The following is a 16463-nucleotide window of genomic DNA, read 5'->3' as shown; positions in this document are numbered from 1 at the left end:
TCTTTTGATTACAAGTTTTGGGCTGCCCTTTTTGCCAATAAATCTGCACATGGATCCTTCTCAAGTTCCTGAGTCTGCCTCGTCACAATTATTAATAAAACTTTATTTATATTATTTATTTTATTTTAAAATGATAATAGTTGTAAATACTGTAGTTTGTTTTAGTGAAAATAATGCAAAAATTGACTTAAATCCCTACATTTCTTTAATAAATACATAGTCGAAAAATTTAAGTAAAACAATAGATTCATGAAAAAACAAAGGTTATAATATATAACTATATAAATGTTTTTGCCTATTTTTGAATTCATTTACTGTGACTGCCTGGCAATTGGTAAATTGTTTTTGGTGTGGTAAGCATCAAACCTTGAATTTTTATTAAATTATCATTGTTAAGAATTATGATTTTTTATTATTATTATTATTGTTATTGTTATTGTTATTATTATTATTATTGTTATTATTATTATTATTATTATTATACAGTGAACTTTGAGCTCTGATTTTAACAGTGCCACCGTCCTCACTTAATCAACGCCTACATATGTGAAGGGAATCTATCCAGATGGCCAAAAAGTCTCCTCCAGAGGGCTCATTCTGTTATTAGCTGTTATAACCTTTGCCTTTGAGTGCAGTGGATGAGTTCAGCTTCTGCAGCAGCCAACTGCTCCAAAAGCAGCTGCATCTACACCAAACTATAATCCACTTTGCCATGCCTTACAACAATCCTTAACCTTTAAACATACTTACAAAGTCCTTATTCTGTCTGCTTATGGACAGAACTTCCTGCAGAGTGCAAACAGACAATATATTAAATGCTAATAACATCTGAACATGGTAGAAATTTGGTAATAAAGTGTTGATAATCTTCATTCATAGGATGCCTGAATGCTTGTGTGCTGATGTTCATAATTAGTCTGTCAGAAAACTTTAGTCAGAGGATCGTATTTATAGCCTTCAATTACTGATGCTATTTAAGCCCATTAACTTCTTAAATGTGTTCACTTGGTCAGGAACTAGCTGTCTAATTGAATCTTTGTGGGTTTTAGGGGGACGGACAAGGTTAACTTGCCAGGACTTGATGAAAGTGTGTTTTGATAAATGTGTGTTTCTATAGCAGCAAATCTGAAATGTATCTCATAAACATAGTTATTGTTTTTTTGAGCTCACATTTTAGAGAAAATAGTTGACTTTTACTCTTGTTCACTTATTTTGAATAATGTAAACTCAAAGGTATGATTTCTCTTTTACTTACAGGCTGAGATCAAACAACAAATATAGTCTCCTTGTTTGGGGGGGGGTGGGGGTGGGTGGCAGGTAGGACAGTGTCCTGTTTGTCACTTATAGCAGATGTATCTGCTATAAGTGCAGTACAGACTCCAGGAATGAGTATTGTTTCCAAACTCGCAGTCAGTCCTGAGTCCTTTCCTAGTGATTCATCTGTATGATACTGATATGCCAATGTTTCCACTCCACTGAACCTCCCAGTAACAGCATCCAGTCAGACTCTCCACACTCAGAACCTGCAGCCAGCCATCAGTCTGTCTGGATGATCTGGATAACGCTGATCCTGCAACACCCACTCCACCTTTCTGTTCCCCTCCGCCCATTTCACTGCATCCTGGGTGCACCACTTCCATCCTGTCCTGATCTCCACACCTGCTGAGGAGACCTTGGTGTCGGCGGAATCTCTGTAGAGCAGGACTTCTCTGGCTCGGATGACCTTGAACTCCTCCTCTTCCAGACTGCTGAACAGAAGCTGCAGCTTGGTGTTATGCCCAAGGAGTGCAGTGCTGCTTAGGCTCCGTGGCAGGCCCAGCCACCTGCGTAGGAACTGGATGATCTTCCTCTCAAAGCACTCCATGATGGTGATCAGGACTTCGTAAACTAGCAGCGGCCAGAGGAAACAAGGCAGGATGCTATGTTGGTAGATCCAGGCCTTAAACTTTCCAGGAAGTCCAGATTTGTCCACAGCCAAGAGCCACGTGTCGAGGTCATCGCTGGTACCTTGGCATGCAGCGGTGACATTCAGGTTGCTTTTGACACTGATGGAATATGAGTGTCTCCCAGGGTAAAGCGGAACCAGTCCGTCACTTTTCCTTTCCGCAAGACTAAGGACCTGGACTTCGTGGGCTTGAAGCTCATTCTTGCCCATGTAAAGAGTTGTTTGAGACCTTGGAGAAGCCACCTGCATCAGGGCACTGATGTTGTAGTTACCGTGAGATCGTCCATAAATGCTCTAATCGGAGGTTGTTCAGTGCCACATCTGGACAATGGACCGCTGCACTCAACTTCCGCTGACTTCATGAGCATGTTCATGGCCAGTGCAAACAGGGACACAGAGACTGTGCAGCTGGTGATAATGCCCTTCTCTAGATGATGCCACTCCAATGTTGAGGTCCCCGAGGACACCCCAGGATAAAGTTGCTATAATATTCAAGGATGAGGTTCCATATCTTCTCTGGGATGTGGTATCTGCTCAGGGCAACCTCTACCACCTTGTGTGGTATCAATCCATAAGCATTGGCAAGGTAAAGCCACAGCACTGCCAGGTCCCCCTTGCTCTCCCATGCCTCTCATCACCACACCAGTGTGCTCTACACACCCTGAGACACCTGGAACTCCTGCCATCTGCACCGAAGTGTCAATATAGGTGTTCTTCACTGCTGAGGTAACTTCCCCTTCCTCCAGATGACTCTGTAGATCTTCCAAAGACATTCCATTGCCTGGGGCAATACTTGAAGACATTATAAGGTACTCCACTGGGGCCTGGTGCTGATGCTGTTCTGGCAGATTTAAGCAAAATTTAGGCAAAATGTGACGATGTTCTGATGGTCTGCTTTGGGGTGTAGCTAGTGGTGCTAGGAGGTTCTGGGCACTGTGGGGTCTGTTCAGGCCTGGCTCCTCCTCCGTCTTACCAGGTGCTGTATCTAGTACTGGCACTGTGCGTTGCGCCACTAGCTTCCGCATGCAGCCCATATTGGTCTTATGTATCTTCAGACCTGTCGGGTTTTTGCAGACCTTGCCACATCTGCAGACTGCATTCGTAGTCAATTGAACATTCACGTAGGTCGTTGCCAGAACATCTGTCCGTTCGGGGGACTAATTTGTCTCAAAACCATGTTTTTTTTTGTGTGTGTGTGGTTTTTTTTTTTGCCGGTTTTTATCAGCTTACTTCGCTCTTCGAAGGTGAGCTTGCCTTTCATTTACTATGTAAGCAATTTTGCTGGCCTCCAAGCTCCACGTGCATTCTTAATCAAATGACTATCCTTAATCTAAGAAAAATCTATAAAATACTTGTGACATTATCAGAAACACATTAATTAACCCTTGTCAAAGGTGAATTAATGCTAAACTCCCAACACTTAGAAATTACTTTCCTTCTTGAATTGTAAACCAGTTTAATTAATTTAGGTTGTTGAGTATATCTTTGAGTTCCTTTGAATCATGGTTCCAATTTTATACCTGCTTTTTCACGTCTTCATGTAGTTTTGAAGTAGAATTAGTGTGTAGCTTGTGACTATATACATACTTGTTCTTGTAACAGTTATCAAACTGATATCAAGCTATCAAAACAATAATGATTTATATATGAAGATGCATGCTTTTAATGTTTTTTACTCAAGTTGTGACCAGACTTAAAATCCCTAGTCAGCATGCCATGAAACCTGAGCAGCCAGCAGACAAAGTAGTGCACATACATCAGAAATTGAGCATGAGGGAGGATTCTTCTCTCACTTCTTTTACTCAAGTGAGATGTTTGAATTGATTATTGTAATGATCGGTGCAAATCATTTAAACCCTGCATTTCATGTAAAATAGTACAACCCCAATTCCAATTAAGTTGTGACTTTTGTGTAAAACATAAAAACAGAATACGATGATTTGCAAATCCTTTTAAACCAATATTCAATAGAATTCACTACAAAGACAAGATATTTAATGTTCAAACGGATAAAATTTATTGTTTTTTGCAAATATTCACTCATTTTGAATTTGATGCCTGCAACACTTTCCAAAGAAGTTGGCACAGGGGCGTGTTTTACCACTGTGTTACATCACCTTTCCTTTTAACAACACTCAATAAGCATTTGGGAACTGAGGACACTAATTGTTGAAGCTTTGTAGGTGGAATTCTTTCCCATTCTTGCTTGATGTACAACTTCAGCTGCTCAACAGTCCGGGGTCTCCGTTGTCGTATTTTGTGCTTCATAATGCGCCACACATTTTCAATGGTTGACAGTTCTGGACTGCAGGCAGGCCAGTCTAGCACCTGCACTCTTTTACTACGAAGCCACACTGTAATAACGTGTGCAGAATGTGGCTTGGCATCATCTTGCTGAAATAAGCAGGACGTCCCTGAAAAAGACGTTGTTTGGATGGCAGCATATGTTGCTCCAAAACCTGTATGTACCTTTCAGCATTAATGGGGCCTTCACAGATGTGCCAGTTACCCATGCCATGGGCACTAACACACCCCCACACCATCAGAGATGCTGGCTTTTGAACTTTGCGCTGATAACAATCCGGACAGTCCTTCTCCTCTTTAGCCCGGAGGACACGACGTCCATGATTTCCAAAAACAATTTAAAATGTGGACTCGTCAGACCACAGGACACTTTTCCACTTTGCATCAGTCCATCTCAGATGAGCTCAGGCCCAGAGAAGCCAGTGGCGTTTCTGGGTGTTGTTGATATGTGGCTTTCGCTTTGCATGGCAGAGTTTTAACGTGCACTTGTAGATGGAGCGACAAACTGTGTTCACTGACAGTGGTTTTCTGAAGTGTTCCTGAGCACATGTGGGAATATCTGTTACAGAATAATGTGGGTTTTTAATGCAGTGCCCGAGGGCTCGAAGGTCACGGGCATTCAGTGTTGGATTTCTGCCTTGCCGATTACTTGCAGAGATTTCTCCAGATTCTCTGAATCTTTTGATGATCTTATGGAATGTAGATGATGAAATCCCTAAATTCCTTGCAGTTGCACGTTGAGAAACGTTCTTAAACTGTTGGACTATTTGCTCACAAAGTTGTTCACAAAGTGGTGAACCTCGCACCGTCCTTGCTGGTGAACGACTGAGCCTTTCTGGGATGTTCCCTTTTTACCCAATCATGACACTCACCTGTTTCCAGTTAACCTGTTCAGCTGTGGAATGTTCCAAACAGGTGTTTTTTGAGCATTCGTCAACTTTCCCAGTCTTCTGTTGCCCTTGTCCCAACTTCTTTGGAATGTGTTGCAGGCATCAAATTAAAAATGAGTGAATATTTGCACAAAAACAACAAATTTTATCCGTTTGAACATTAAATGTCTTTGTCTTTGTAGTGTATTCAATTGAATATAGGTTGAAAAGGATTTGCAAATCATCGTATTCTGTTTTTATTTATGTCAATTCATTGGAATTGGGGTTGTATTTGGCACAGGTTTGAATGTGCATTTTATGGTAAAATGTGAATTTTTTTTTTTTTTTTTTTTTTGTACAAAATATATCATGCACAGGCATTGTCCAACAGCTTTTGATGCCATAGAATGAATATTAAGTAAATTGATGAACGGTCAAAAAACGCACACAAAGGTAACAGTCTTACATCTTTTCGCCAATTTAACACATTGTTGAATGTGCATTTTATGAAGAAATTTGAATTTTTTTTGGACAAAATATATCATGCATAGGCATTTTCCAACAACTTTTGATGACAGAGTGAATAATAACTGAAGGAATGAATTATGAAAAAAGGCAAACAAAGGTAAGACTATAGCCTTACATATTTTGGCCAATTTGACTCAATGTTGTATGTGCGTTTTATGATGAAATTTGAATGTTTTGGACAAATCTCCTTGAGAGGGGCTGGACTTTATTCTTTTCTGGAGTTGCCCATGGTGAGAGGCGGTGGGCAGGTGTGGGCTTTCTCATAGCCCCTCGACTCAGTGCCTGTATTTTGGGGTTTTCTCCGGTGGACGAGAGGGTAGCTTCCCTACGCCTTCGGTTTGGGGAACGGGTCCTGACTGCTGTCTGTGCTTATGCATCGAACAGCAGTTCAGAGTACCCAGCCTTGTTAGAGTCCTTGGGAAGGACGCTTGAAAGTGCTCCTCCTGGAGACTCGATTGTCCTACTGGGGGACTTCAACGCTCACGTGGGCAACGACAGTAAGACCTGGAGGGGTGTGATTGGGAGGAATGGCCTCTCTGATCTGAACCCGAGTGGTGTTCAGTGCAAACCAGTTTGTCCATCACGAACACCATGTTTAAACACAAGGATGTCCATAAGTGCACATGGCACGAGGACACCCTAGGCCGCAGTTCAATGTGTTTTGGACACTCAGGTAAAGAGAGGAGCTGAGCTGTCAACTGATCACCACCTGGTGGTGAGTTGGATCAGGTGGTGGGGGAAGATGCCGGTCAGACTAGGCAAGCCCAAATGTATAGTGAGGGTTTGCTGGGAACGTCTGGCAGAAGAAGCTGTCAGATTGATCTTCAACTCACACCTCCATCAGAACTTTGACCAGATATCGGGGGATGTGGGGGACATTGACTCAGAATGGGCGATGTTCCACTCCTCCATCGTTGAAGTGGCTGACTGTAGCTGTGGCCGCAAGGTAGTTGGTGCCTGTCAGGGCGGTAATCCTCGAACCCGGTGGTGGACACCCCAGGTGAGAGATGCTGTCAAGCTGAAGGAGGAGTCCTACCGGGCATGGTTGGCCTGTGGGACACCAGAGGCAGCTGGCAGGCCAAGTGATCTGCGGCTTAAGTCGTCGCCAAGGCAAAAACCCGTGTGTGGGAGTAGTTTGGTGAGGCCTTGGAAAGTGACTAAGTCAGCTCCGAAAAGATTCTGGCAAACCGTCAGGCAACTCAGAAGGGGAAAGCAGTGTGCTACTAGCACTGTATATAGTGGAGATGGTGTGCTGCTGACTTCAACTGAAGACGTCATTGGGTGATGGAAGGAATACTTTGAAGACCTTCTCAATCCCACCGACACATTCTCCAGTGAGGAGGCAGAGTCTGGGGACATGGGAGTAGGCTTGTCCGTTACTGAGGCCGAAGTCGCTAAGGTAGTTAAGAAGCTCCTTGGTGGCAAGGCTCCAGGGGTGGATGAGATCCGCCCTGAGTTCCTCAAAGCTTTGGATGTTGTGGGGCTGTCTTGGCTGACACGCCTTTTCAACATTGCATGGACATCGGGGTGGTGCCACTGGATTGGCAGACTGGGGTGGTGGTGCTTCTTTTTAAAAAAGGGGACCGGAGGGTGTGTTCCAACTACAGGGGAATCACACTCCTCAGCCTCCCGGGCAAGGTCTATGCAGGGGTACTGGAGAAGAGAGTCCGGCTTATAGTCGAACCTCGGATCCAGGAGGAGCAGTGCGGGTTCCGCCCTGGTTGTGGAACACTAGACCAACTCTTCACCCTCTCCAGGATTCTGGCGGGTTCATGGGAGTTTGCCCAACCAGTCCACATGTGCTTTGAGGATCTGGAGAAGGCATTCGACTGTGTTCTCCTGGGTATTCTGTGGGAGGTGCTTCGGGAGTACGGGGTACATGGCTCTTTGCTACGAGCCATTCAGGCCCTGTACAAACAAAGCAGGAGTTTGATTCGCATGGCCAGCAGTAAGTCAGACTTTTTCCCAGTGAGAGTTGGACTCCGTCAGGGCTGCCCTTTGTCACCGATTAGAATTTCCTGTGAGTGAAATGAGTTTCCTCCGCAGGGTGTCTGGACTCTCCCTTAGAGATGGGGTGAGAAGTTCGGTCATCTGGGAGAGACTCGGAGTAGAGCCGCTGCTTCTTCACATCGAGAGGAGCCAGCTGAGGTGGTTCGGACATCTGGTTAGGATGCCTCCTGGATGCCTCCCTCGTGAGGTGTCACAGGCAAGTCCACCTGGGAGGAGACCCCGGGGAAGACCCAGGACACGCTGGTGTGACTATATTGCCCAGCTGGCCTGGGAGTGCATTGGAAGCCTCCTTGGCGAGCTAGTGGAAGTGGCTGGGGAAAGGGAGATCTGGGCCTCATTGCTTAGGATGCTGCCCCCGCTACCCGAACCCCGGAGAAGCGGAAGATGATGGATGGATGGATGGATGAAATGTGTCTTACCTTTGTGTGCATTTGTTGGCCATTTATAAAATCCCTTAAAATTAATTTCAAGACACCAAAATTTGTTGGGAAATGCCTTCTCATGATGTATTTTGTGCCAAAAATTCAAATTCCATTAGAAAATGTTTATTTGATATTGCACCAAATTTGCCAAAATATGTAAGACTATAGACACCTTCATGTGACATTCAAACCTTTCACTCTAAGGCAACAAAATTTGTTAAGAAATGCACCCACATAATGTATTTTGTCCAAAAAAAAATTTATAATTGATTTTGCACCAAATTTGCCAAAATGCGTAACGCTATATTGCGTAACGAGTTTTTGACCATTTATAAAATCCCTTGAAATTCACCGCAGAGCATCAAAATTTGTTGAACAATGCCCCCACATGATGTACTTTGTCCAAACATTTCAAATTCAATCATAAAATGCACATTTGATATTGCACCAAATTTGCCAAAATATGTAAAGCTTCATGTGCATTCCCTTCATGTGCATTTTTTGACCATTTATAAAATCCCTTAAATGCCTCCAAATGATGTTTTTTTTTTGTCCAAAAAATTCAAATTCCATCAGAAAATGTATACGTAAAATATGTAAGGCTACAAGTCTTCCCTTTGTGTTTTTCGGGCCATTCATAAATTAATTTAAAATTCACCCCAAGGTATCAAAATGTGTTGGAAAATATCTCCACATGATGTGTTTTGTCCAAAAAGCTAAAATTCCATCATAAAATGTACATTCCATATGGTGCCAAATTTGCCAAAATATCTAAGACTATAGTCACCTTTTGTGTGCATTTCTTCACCGTTCATAAAATCCCTTTCATTTCACTCTAAGGCAACAAAATATGTTGGGAAATGCACCCACACATGATGTATTTTATCCAAAAAATTCCATTTTAAAATGTATAGTTGATTTTGTGCCAAATGTGCTAAAAAAAAAGATGTTAAATAATAAATTCCAAAAAGAGTCGCAAATTCGATGCCTAGGTAGGCTTGTTGGCTGGGTCCATAGAGGGTGGGGTTTTAAAAACAACGAAGCTTGGCAATGACAGCAAAATGGACCAGTTCTTTAGTAAACAGTGTGAATGAAAAGAACACGCATTAGCAAACATATTAACAAAGGCTTAACTAAACTTTAAAAAGGGTTTGTCAAAACATCCAGCACTGCTTCAGAAACACTATGCTAGCTTTGATCTACTAAATTAAAAAGAGCCCCTCAGTACTGAATGTGGAGCTTCTTGGTTGTTTTCCACATATAATAGAAATAATACACATTTTGAGGAGAACATGAAGTACCACATCTCATTAGGTTTATGAGCTTTAGGCATGACTTAAAAAAAAAACAAAAAAAAAAACAAGAGGTGGTTGTCCCCAAAAACAGACTGAAATGTGGCATTGAATCACCATTTTCTGTTGAATTTTACTCTCAGACTGTGTTAAGGTTACACTCATTACTGCTGATTTCTGACTGTCCTTAGTGCACTTGTGTGTTTTTACAGTCTTTTAAAGCCTGAAATTCTTCCCACACTTTCAGCATTGATACGGCTTCTCTCCTGTGTGGATGTGCTGGTGCAGTTGGAGAGCCCTCTGTTGAGTAAAGTTTATCCCACACTCTGAGCAGTAATACGGTTTTACTCCTGTGTGAATGAGCTGGTGATCTCGGCGAACCCCTCTCTGCTGTGTGAATGCACTGGTGTTTTTGGAGATTACCCAGTCCATCAAAACTCTTTCCTCACTATAAGCAGTGGTGATTACTCTCTTTGCTGCATTTCCATGTTTGTGGGATGTGTTCATGTGGAGGGTACCAGATGGCGTTTCCGGAGTACGAGAATGTCTTCTGGATGCCATTTTTTTTCTCAACTGTTTCAGCAGCTTAACTTTCCTCTTGGTGGAATGTTCTGACATGTTTAAAAAAAGTGCAGAAGAAGACTTGAAAGAGGACATCATTAATTTCTACAAGGAAAAGAAAAGTGAAAATAAACTCAATTTGCAACAAAACCAGTCTAATGCAAATCAAAAACACTTACATCAACTGGCAGAAAGTGTAACGAAAGAATAAACTTCCATGTCTTGTGGAAAAAAACACAAAACCCACATATACTGGAAACTACAAGGCTAAATCCATTAACCTTTTATCTTATATTCCTTACATACGCAAATAGGCCACTGACCTTGGAAACTACAGGGTTAAACTGGATATCCTCTTGGCTAAAATGATAGACAGATCACTTTATTAATCCCAGAGGGGAAAGTCTTCTATTACAGCAGCAAAGCATTATGCATCTGTAAATAGAATACAACAGAAGAAGCAAAGACAAATAATTTAAAATATACTACATTTAAAAACAATGATAATATAATGTACAGTACAAAAATATGTAGTAAAATCACATAAATCCTATGCAGTTGACAATGCAGCGGTGCATGTCCCCTCCAGTAAATGAACCAAGTCATTATGCACTGTAAAAGGTAACAACAGTTTTGCACTGTGAACTACGACCCAAAAAGTTGGGACACTTTGAAAATGTGAAAAAAATGCAATGTTGTGCAAATCATTTAAAATCTATATTTCATTGAAAATGTTTCAAAGACAACATATCAAATGTTGAAACTTGTTGACATATTGTTTTTTGAAAAATAAATGCCCATTTTGAATGTAATGCCAATAATACATTTTTAAAAAGGTGATATGGTAAAAAAAAAAAAAAAACACCTGGTGGTTAACTGGCAACAGGTCAGTGACATGATTTGGTATAAAGAGAGCATCCTAGAGTCTTTCAGAAGTAACGGGAGTGTGATGATGTAAGGTACCTTTCACTCCCTCCAGGGAACACACAACGCTTTGGTTCTTCAGTTACTGATGGAGTTATTCTCTCCTTTGTGCTTGCGCTTTACTCTCCTTTAATCCACCGTCGAACTGTTCCAATATATAATGAACAGAACAACTACACATTCATATTCAAGCACACAACAAAAAAGAATGTAAAATGTGTACGTATAAACAGCGTTATTAAACATACCTCACTGGCTGCACACAACCGAGAGGGAATGAATTTTCTTGCAACACGAATCACCAAACAGGCAACGTAATGTCAATTTTAACAGCCTTTTTGCTCTCTTAAGCTTTAGCAGGGTGTCTGAACGTGTCCCGACTTGCACGTCTCAATAAAACAAAAAGAAGACGCACTAACAAAAAGGTCCGTGCGCAACACGGTTCGCAATCAGTTCCTTCTCATATAATGCAACTCAAATAAGTACATTCAAGATAGAAATAAATATTTTAACACAAAGTATCAAATTAAATGACAAATATTTATGGCAGTTAAAGTACCCCTTACACATCACAACATAAACATGGCTGTACAGACTTACCTGAGGACTGATTATCCTTGCTTTGTGGAGCAAAAGAGAAGTGAAAGGGTTCACCTGTGTTAGTCCATCCTTTGTAGAAGAGGAAGGAAGGACAAAACCTGAATGAGAGAGAGAGAATGGTGTTTAATTGTACACTGAACCGTAAATATACAGTACTGTGTGAAAGTCAACCCAAGACACATTTTCAAAATCTATTTATTTGTGTACTATGTCTTTATTTGCTGAGAAAAGTGTTAATATTTGAATAGACAAAAAAATTAAACAGTGATTTTATGGATGGTAGTTTGTTTATTTAACCATTTCCAGACTTCTCCTCAAGGAAGTCCAGTATTATATGTAGTATATGTATGTAAAAAAAACTTTCTAAATCGCTTAATATCATCCATCCATCCATCCATCCATCCATCCATCCATTTTCTAAGCCGCTTCTCCGTCAGGGTCGTGGGGGGGTGCTGGAGCCTATCCCAGCAGTCTTTGGGCGAAAGACAGGATACACCCTGGACAGGTCGCCAGTCCATCGCAGGGCCCGCTTAATATCAAATACTCTAAATATCTAAAACCGATATCTAATCCTCTTTTTTAATGGCTGCCTTGTCATTGCCATTTGTACATCATGTGGTATAACCTCGAGAGAAAAAAAAATGGATATTATTTTCATTATAAATTTCATAGTTACCTTTTATGGAAAACTAGCTTCTTTTCTTTCAGTAGCCAATTCTGTGGTGGTAAATTTTGACTGAACTTTAAAACATCATGTGGTGCGACCTAATGACCAAATTACCAGAAATAATGTGGTGCAACCAATGCAGAGTGTTTTCTATAATAGTGTATGCCACAGATTGGCATTTTGTGCTTTATATTCAAATAATGACTTATATACAAAAAGACATAAAAACTGATTTTAATTTGAGTATTTTTTTCTAATATTTTGGATAGTTTATGTTAAATCTTTGTACAAAATAATGAGGAAAGTGCAGAAAATAAAGCACATGTAATTAAATTTATTTTACCAGATATCATTGTAAACAAACAAAACAACAACAAAAAATATATATTCAAAGTAATAGTTTAGTTATTTTTTTTTACCACATTAAGTATTTTTTTAGGTTTTACTAAATCTTTTTACTTTGTACCACAGAAAAAAAAATTTAGTTAAAAATTGGTAAAAAAAAAATCTTTTCTGTCAACAAATTGTAAAAAGCAACTTGTTAATTCCACCTAAAATTATCACTTCATGTCGTAAAAAGCAATTAAATGAGTCTTATTCAATAAAAAATTACTTTGAATAAAATAATTGTTTATTTAGTTTGAATACAACTAGTTAATTTACATGTTATCAAATTAAGGTGGTTTTTTTTTAGGTAGAACCAAGTACATAATTTTATGTAATTATGTAATTTCAGTACATAATATGTGAAAAATTCATTTCTGCACACCGGTCATTTTCATTGCTGTAGCTAGTCTATGTAAATTTAGAATCGAAGAAGGTGACTTCAAAAATGGAGAGAAAACTTAGAAATAATAAGCAAATATTTTAAAATAAACATACACAGGGTCAATCACATGCCCCACTTTCACATGGACATTCCAAAATCCCATTAGCAGCATGACAACTGTCACGTTTGTAAAGGAATGCTGAAATGAATTGATGAAAATTTATTTATTCCAAGTTAAATTAAACATTTGTTCTAAACAAATCTGTGAATGTGCTGCAATGATGATTTGTGATATGACTATTTAGTGAAAAAAAGCTTTTGACAGAAAGAAACATTTGATAAACCTTTGCGATTAATGATAACACTGGTGCATATCTATTTTTTGTATGGAATTTACCATTTATTGATCTTTTAAAGACATTCATGTCATTTGGAGCAACTCCTCATCATGTGGTGCGACACATAATAGCAATAACTTATTCTTTTTTTTTTTAATATAATTTTTGTGGCTGAAATTTATTGCTAATGCAGGATGTTTTGATTTAATGGCTTTTTAAAAAACATTTTATACATTTTATGCAATTTGCAGGAACCATACGTCTGTTACTTCATTTAAGAAGGCAACTGAGACAAGACAGGACAAAAAAGAGAACATTGCAAAACCTTTGTTTCTAAACACTTTATACTACTGAGAACTTGTATAAATATAAATAAGTGTGTCAAAGAAGTGAATTAATTTTGAGATGCATCATGGTCGTACCACATGACATTTCATCTAGATGGAAAAAAGTTATTTTGATACTGAAGTAATTATTCAGTTTTGCATGTTTGCTACGAAAGCACTTAATCCTATTAACTATTTAAAAACAAACATCTTTTGACCTCAAACACCAGCGAATCTGTACTTATTGGTGCAGAATTATTATTTACTGTTTAGAACACAAAGATCTACAGCAAGAATTACTTCATTATAGGACTAAGAATAAGAGACCGTTATTAGTCCCACAACAGGGAAATTTCACCTCCGCATTTAACCAATCCTTGAAGTAAAAGTCAAGTTTTCAAGTCAAACAATAAATAGAAAATAATACAAAGAATACGGAATTTCTTCCCTTCAGTGCACTTCTGGCTTTCAACAAAAAAAAAAACAATAAGTGAAAATTAAATAAAGAAAGTATAAATAAAGAAAGACTATGTTAAGAACCCAATGCTACACTGCTGAGAACAAAGGATTACAGGTTTTTATTTAAGAACAGTATCATGTTCACATTTTTGGGTTTCAGTGCACATCGCCTGATGCTCAGTAGCTGTCCTGCCTTTGAAAAAAAGCCTCTCAGCCGGCACTGAGGTTGCAACAACCCCTAAATGTCTCTTTGCAAGTTTGGGAATGTTGGTGCATTGTTTTTCCACCAAAGTAGTGGATCCTGGTCCCTGGTAATAGGCCTTTCTTCTGTGTATCTGCGCATTTCAATTAGCGCATCAATGCCAGCTCTCCGATGGTGCTGAGACAAACGAGTCAAATTCTGCCCAAATCCCACCTTTTGCTGCAGATGTAGAAGTTGCAGGAGCTGGAGCAGAGCTGGTGGTATAACTAGTGGCAGAGCTGGTGGCAGAACTAGGGGCAGTTGAAGGAGGTGCTGCTGAGGGCTGACTCATTGTCTGCATCTCTGTGATAAGCCTTTACAGGCTCAACATTTGATGAGTCACGGAACCCCATGTTTTTGAACCTGATGTCCAAGTAAGTGCTGACGGCAAGGCCATAAAACGTTTCAGTGGTCCTGAAACGGCGTTGACATTGTGCCAGCTTGCTGCCTTCTCGCTCAGATGCAGACAGGGTTCTTTGAAGCAGTGACACCATGGGTATGACTTATGAAATGGAAACATGTTTTTCAGACGATATTTCCCTGGCTACCTCCTCAAATGGTCTTAGTGCATTCAGGGAGAGACTGATTTCAGACCATTCTTTCTGAGTCAAGCAAAGAGAGCTTTTGCCAAGCAGACAGAGGACCATGATAACTGCATCTTTTTGCTCTGACAGTCTCTCCCACATGTAAAATACTGAGTTCCCTCTGGTCTCGACTGATTGAAGCAGTTTTTGCTCAGGAAATTTCTGCTGCTTTTGTAAGTTCCTTGAGCTTGGATGTAGCAGTGGTGCTGTGGTGAAAGAAAGAAACTATTGCACTTGTTTTCTTTTGGATCTCAACCAAGTCTGGGACAGCTTTGAATGTGTCTTTTACAACCAAGTTTAAGGTGTGAGCAAAACATGGGTAATGTGCCCAACCTGCCTTGCGCACAGCAGCAACCATGTTGGCCCCATTATCTGTGACCACTGCCACAATCTTGTCCTTTATGCCCCATTCTTCCACAATTCTTGTGAGTTGGGAACAAATATTGTCAGCTGTGTGTTGACCGGGGAAACATGTTTCGAGTACATATGCTTGCATCTGCCATTGCTCATTTATAATGTGGGATGTGACTGTTAAATAACCTTCTGTGGCTCTTGATGTCCACATGTCAGTTGTCAGTACAACATTATCCACTTCACTCAATGCCCTTCTAACCTTGGAAGAGCAGTCTTTATAAAGAGCCGGCAGTTTCCCCTCCATTAAAGATTTCCGACTTGGAATTCTATACCTTGGGTCAAGGGTCTTCACAAAATTCTGAAAGCCCTCATCTTGCACAATGGAGAGAGGTTGCAAGTCCTTCACTATCATTCCTGCCAGGCTCCTGGTGATCTCCTCAGCTCTTGGGGAATCAGCTGAGGGAAATAATAACATAGTAAGTCTTTAACCTGTATGTAATCATGTGGGTTTTATTTATTTATTTATTTTTTTTACCTCTGTTATGTTTAAAGTCACTATAAATTTCATACTTCCATGACTGTGCAAATATTCCTTGGAGATAAATTGTTCTGTTCATGTTTTTTCTAGTCACCTCTTATGTATCTTTCAATCCTTTTGTAATTTTGTTTCCACTGTATGCACTTGCATGTTGCTTTGATTCCATAAAATTCCCTGTTGTGGGATAATTAAAGCTTTATCTAATGTTATCTTGGATAACACTTTACAATTGAATAAATGTACTAGGTTATTTCAATATCTAAATTTTATATATATATATATATATATATATATATATATATATATATATATATATATATATTTATTTATTTATTTTTTTTTTTTTTTCTAGTTGGCCCCAGTAACATATGACTTAAGTAACCTGCACTTTTAAACTTGATCTGAACTGATGCTGAAGATGACCACTCTATATCTACCTGGATATTCTCTGCTGCTAGACTGAAAAGCCTCTGCCAGTGACTTCTGTCTCTGGGTCGAGGGTCTGGGTCTGTCTGGGCCAGAGAATGGGGGATGTCTCTCCTCTTCTCTTCGTTTCTGCAGCTCCGGAGGGGAGGGGAGGGTGCGCTGCTCAGCACGGAGCGCACTGAGCGCGGCACTGACAGAGAGTAGACTTTGAGTCCGCGTGCGGGAGAAAAAAGCTTGAGTATCGATCTTTTTACACGAATATTGATCAATATCAATACCAGCGTTGGTATCGATATTATCGATATT

The 16463-nt window shown here is 40.0% G+C and overlaps 1 pseudogene; it reads right to left on the bottom strand.

Moving 5' to 3' along the window:
• Window positions 1–9483: 9483 nt before the first annotated feature.
• LOC108410597 overlaps window positions 9484–16463 on the bottom strand; it is an 83421-nt pseudogene continuing 76441 nt past the window's right edge.

The sequence above is a fragment of the Pygocentrus nattereri genome, chromosome 22 (genome assembly GCF_015220715.1).
Source record: "Pygocentrus nattereri isolate fPygNat1 chromosome 22, fPygNat1.pri, whole genome shotgun sequence".
Lineage (NCBI taxonomy): Eukaryota > Metazoa > Chordata > Actinopteri > Characiformes > Serrasalmidae > Pygocentrus > Pygocentrus nattereri.
Note: the sequence above shows the minus strand (reverse complement) of the source record. Positions and strands in the feature narration are given on the sequence as shown.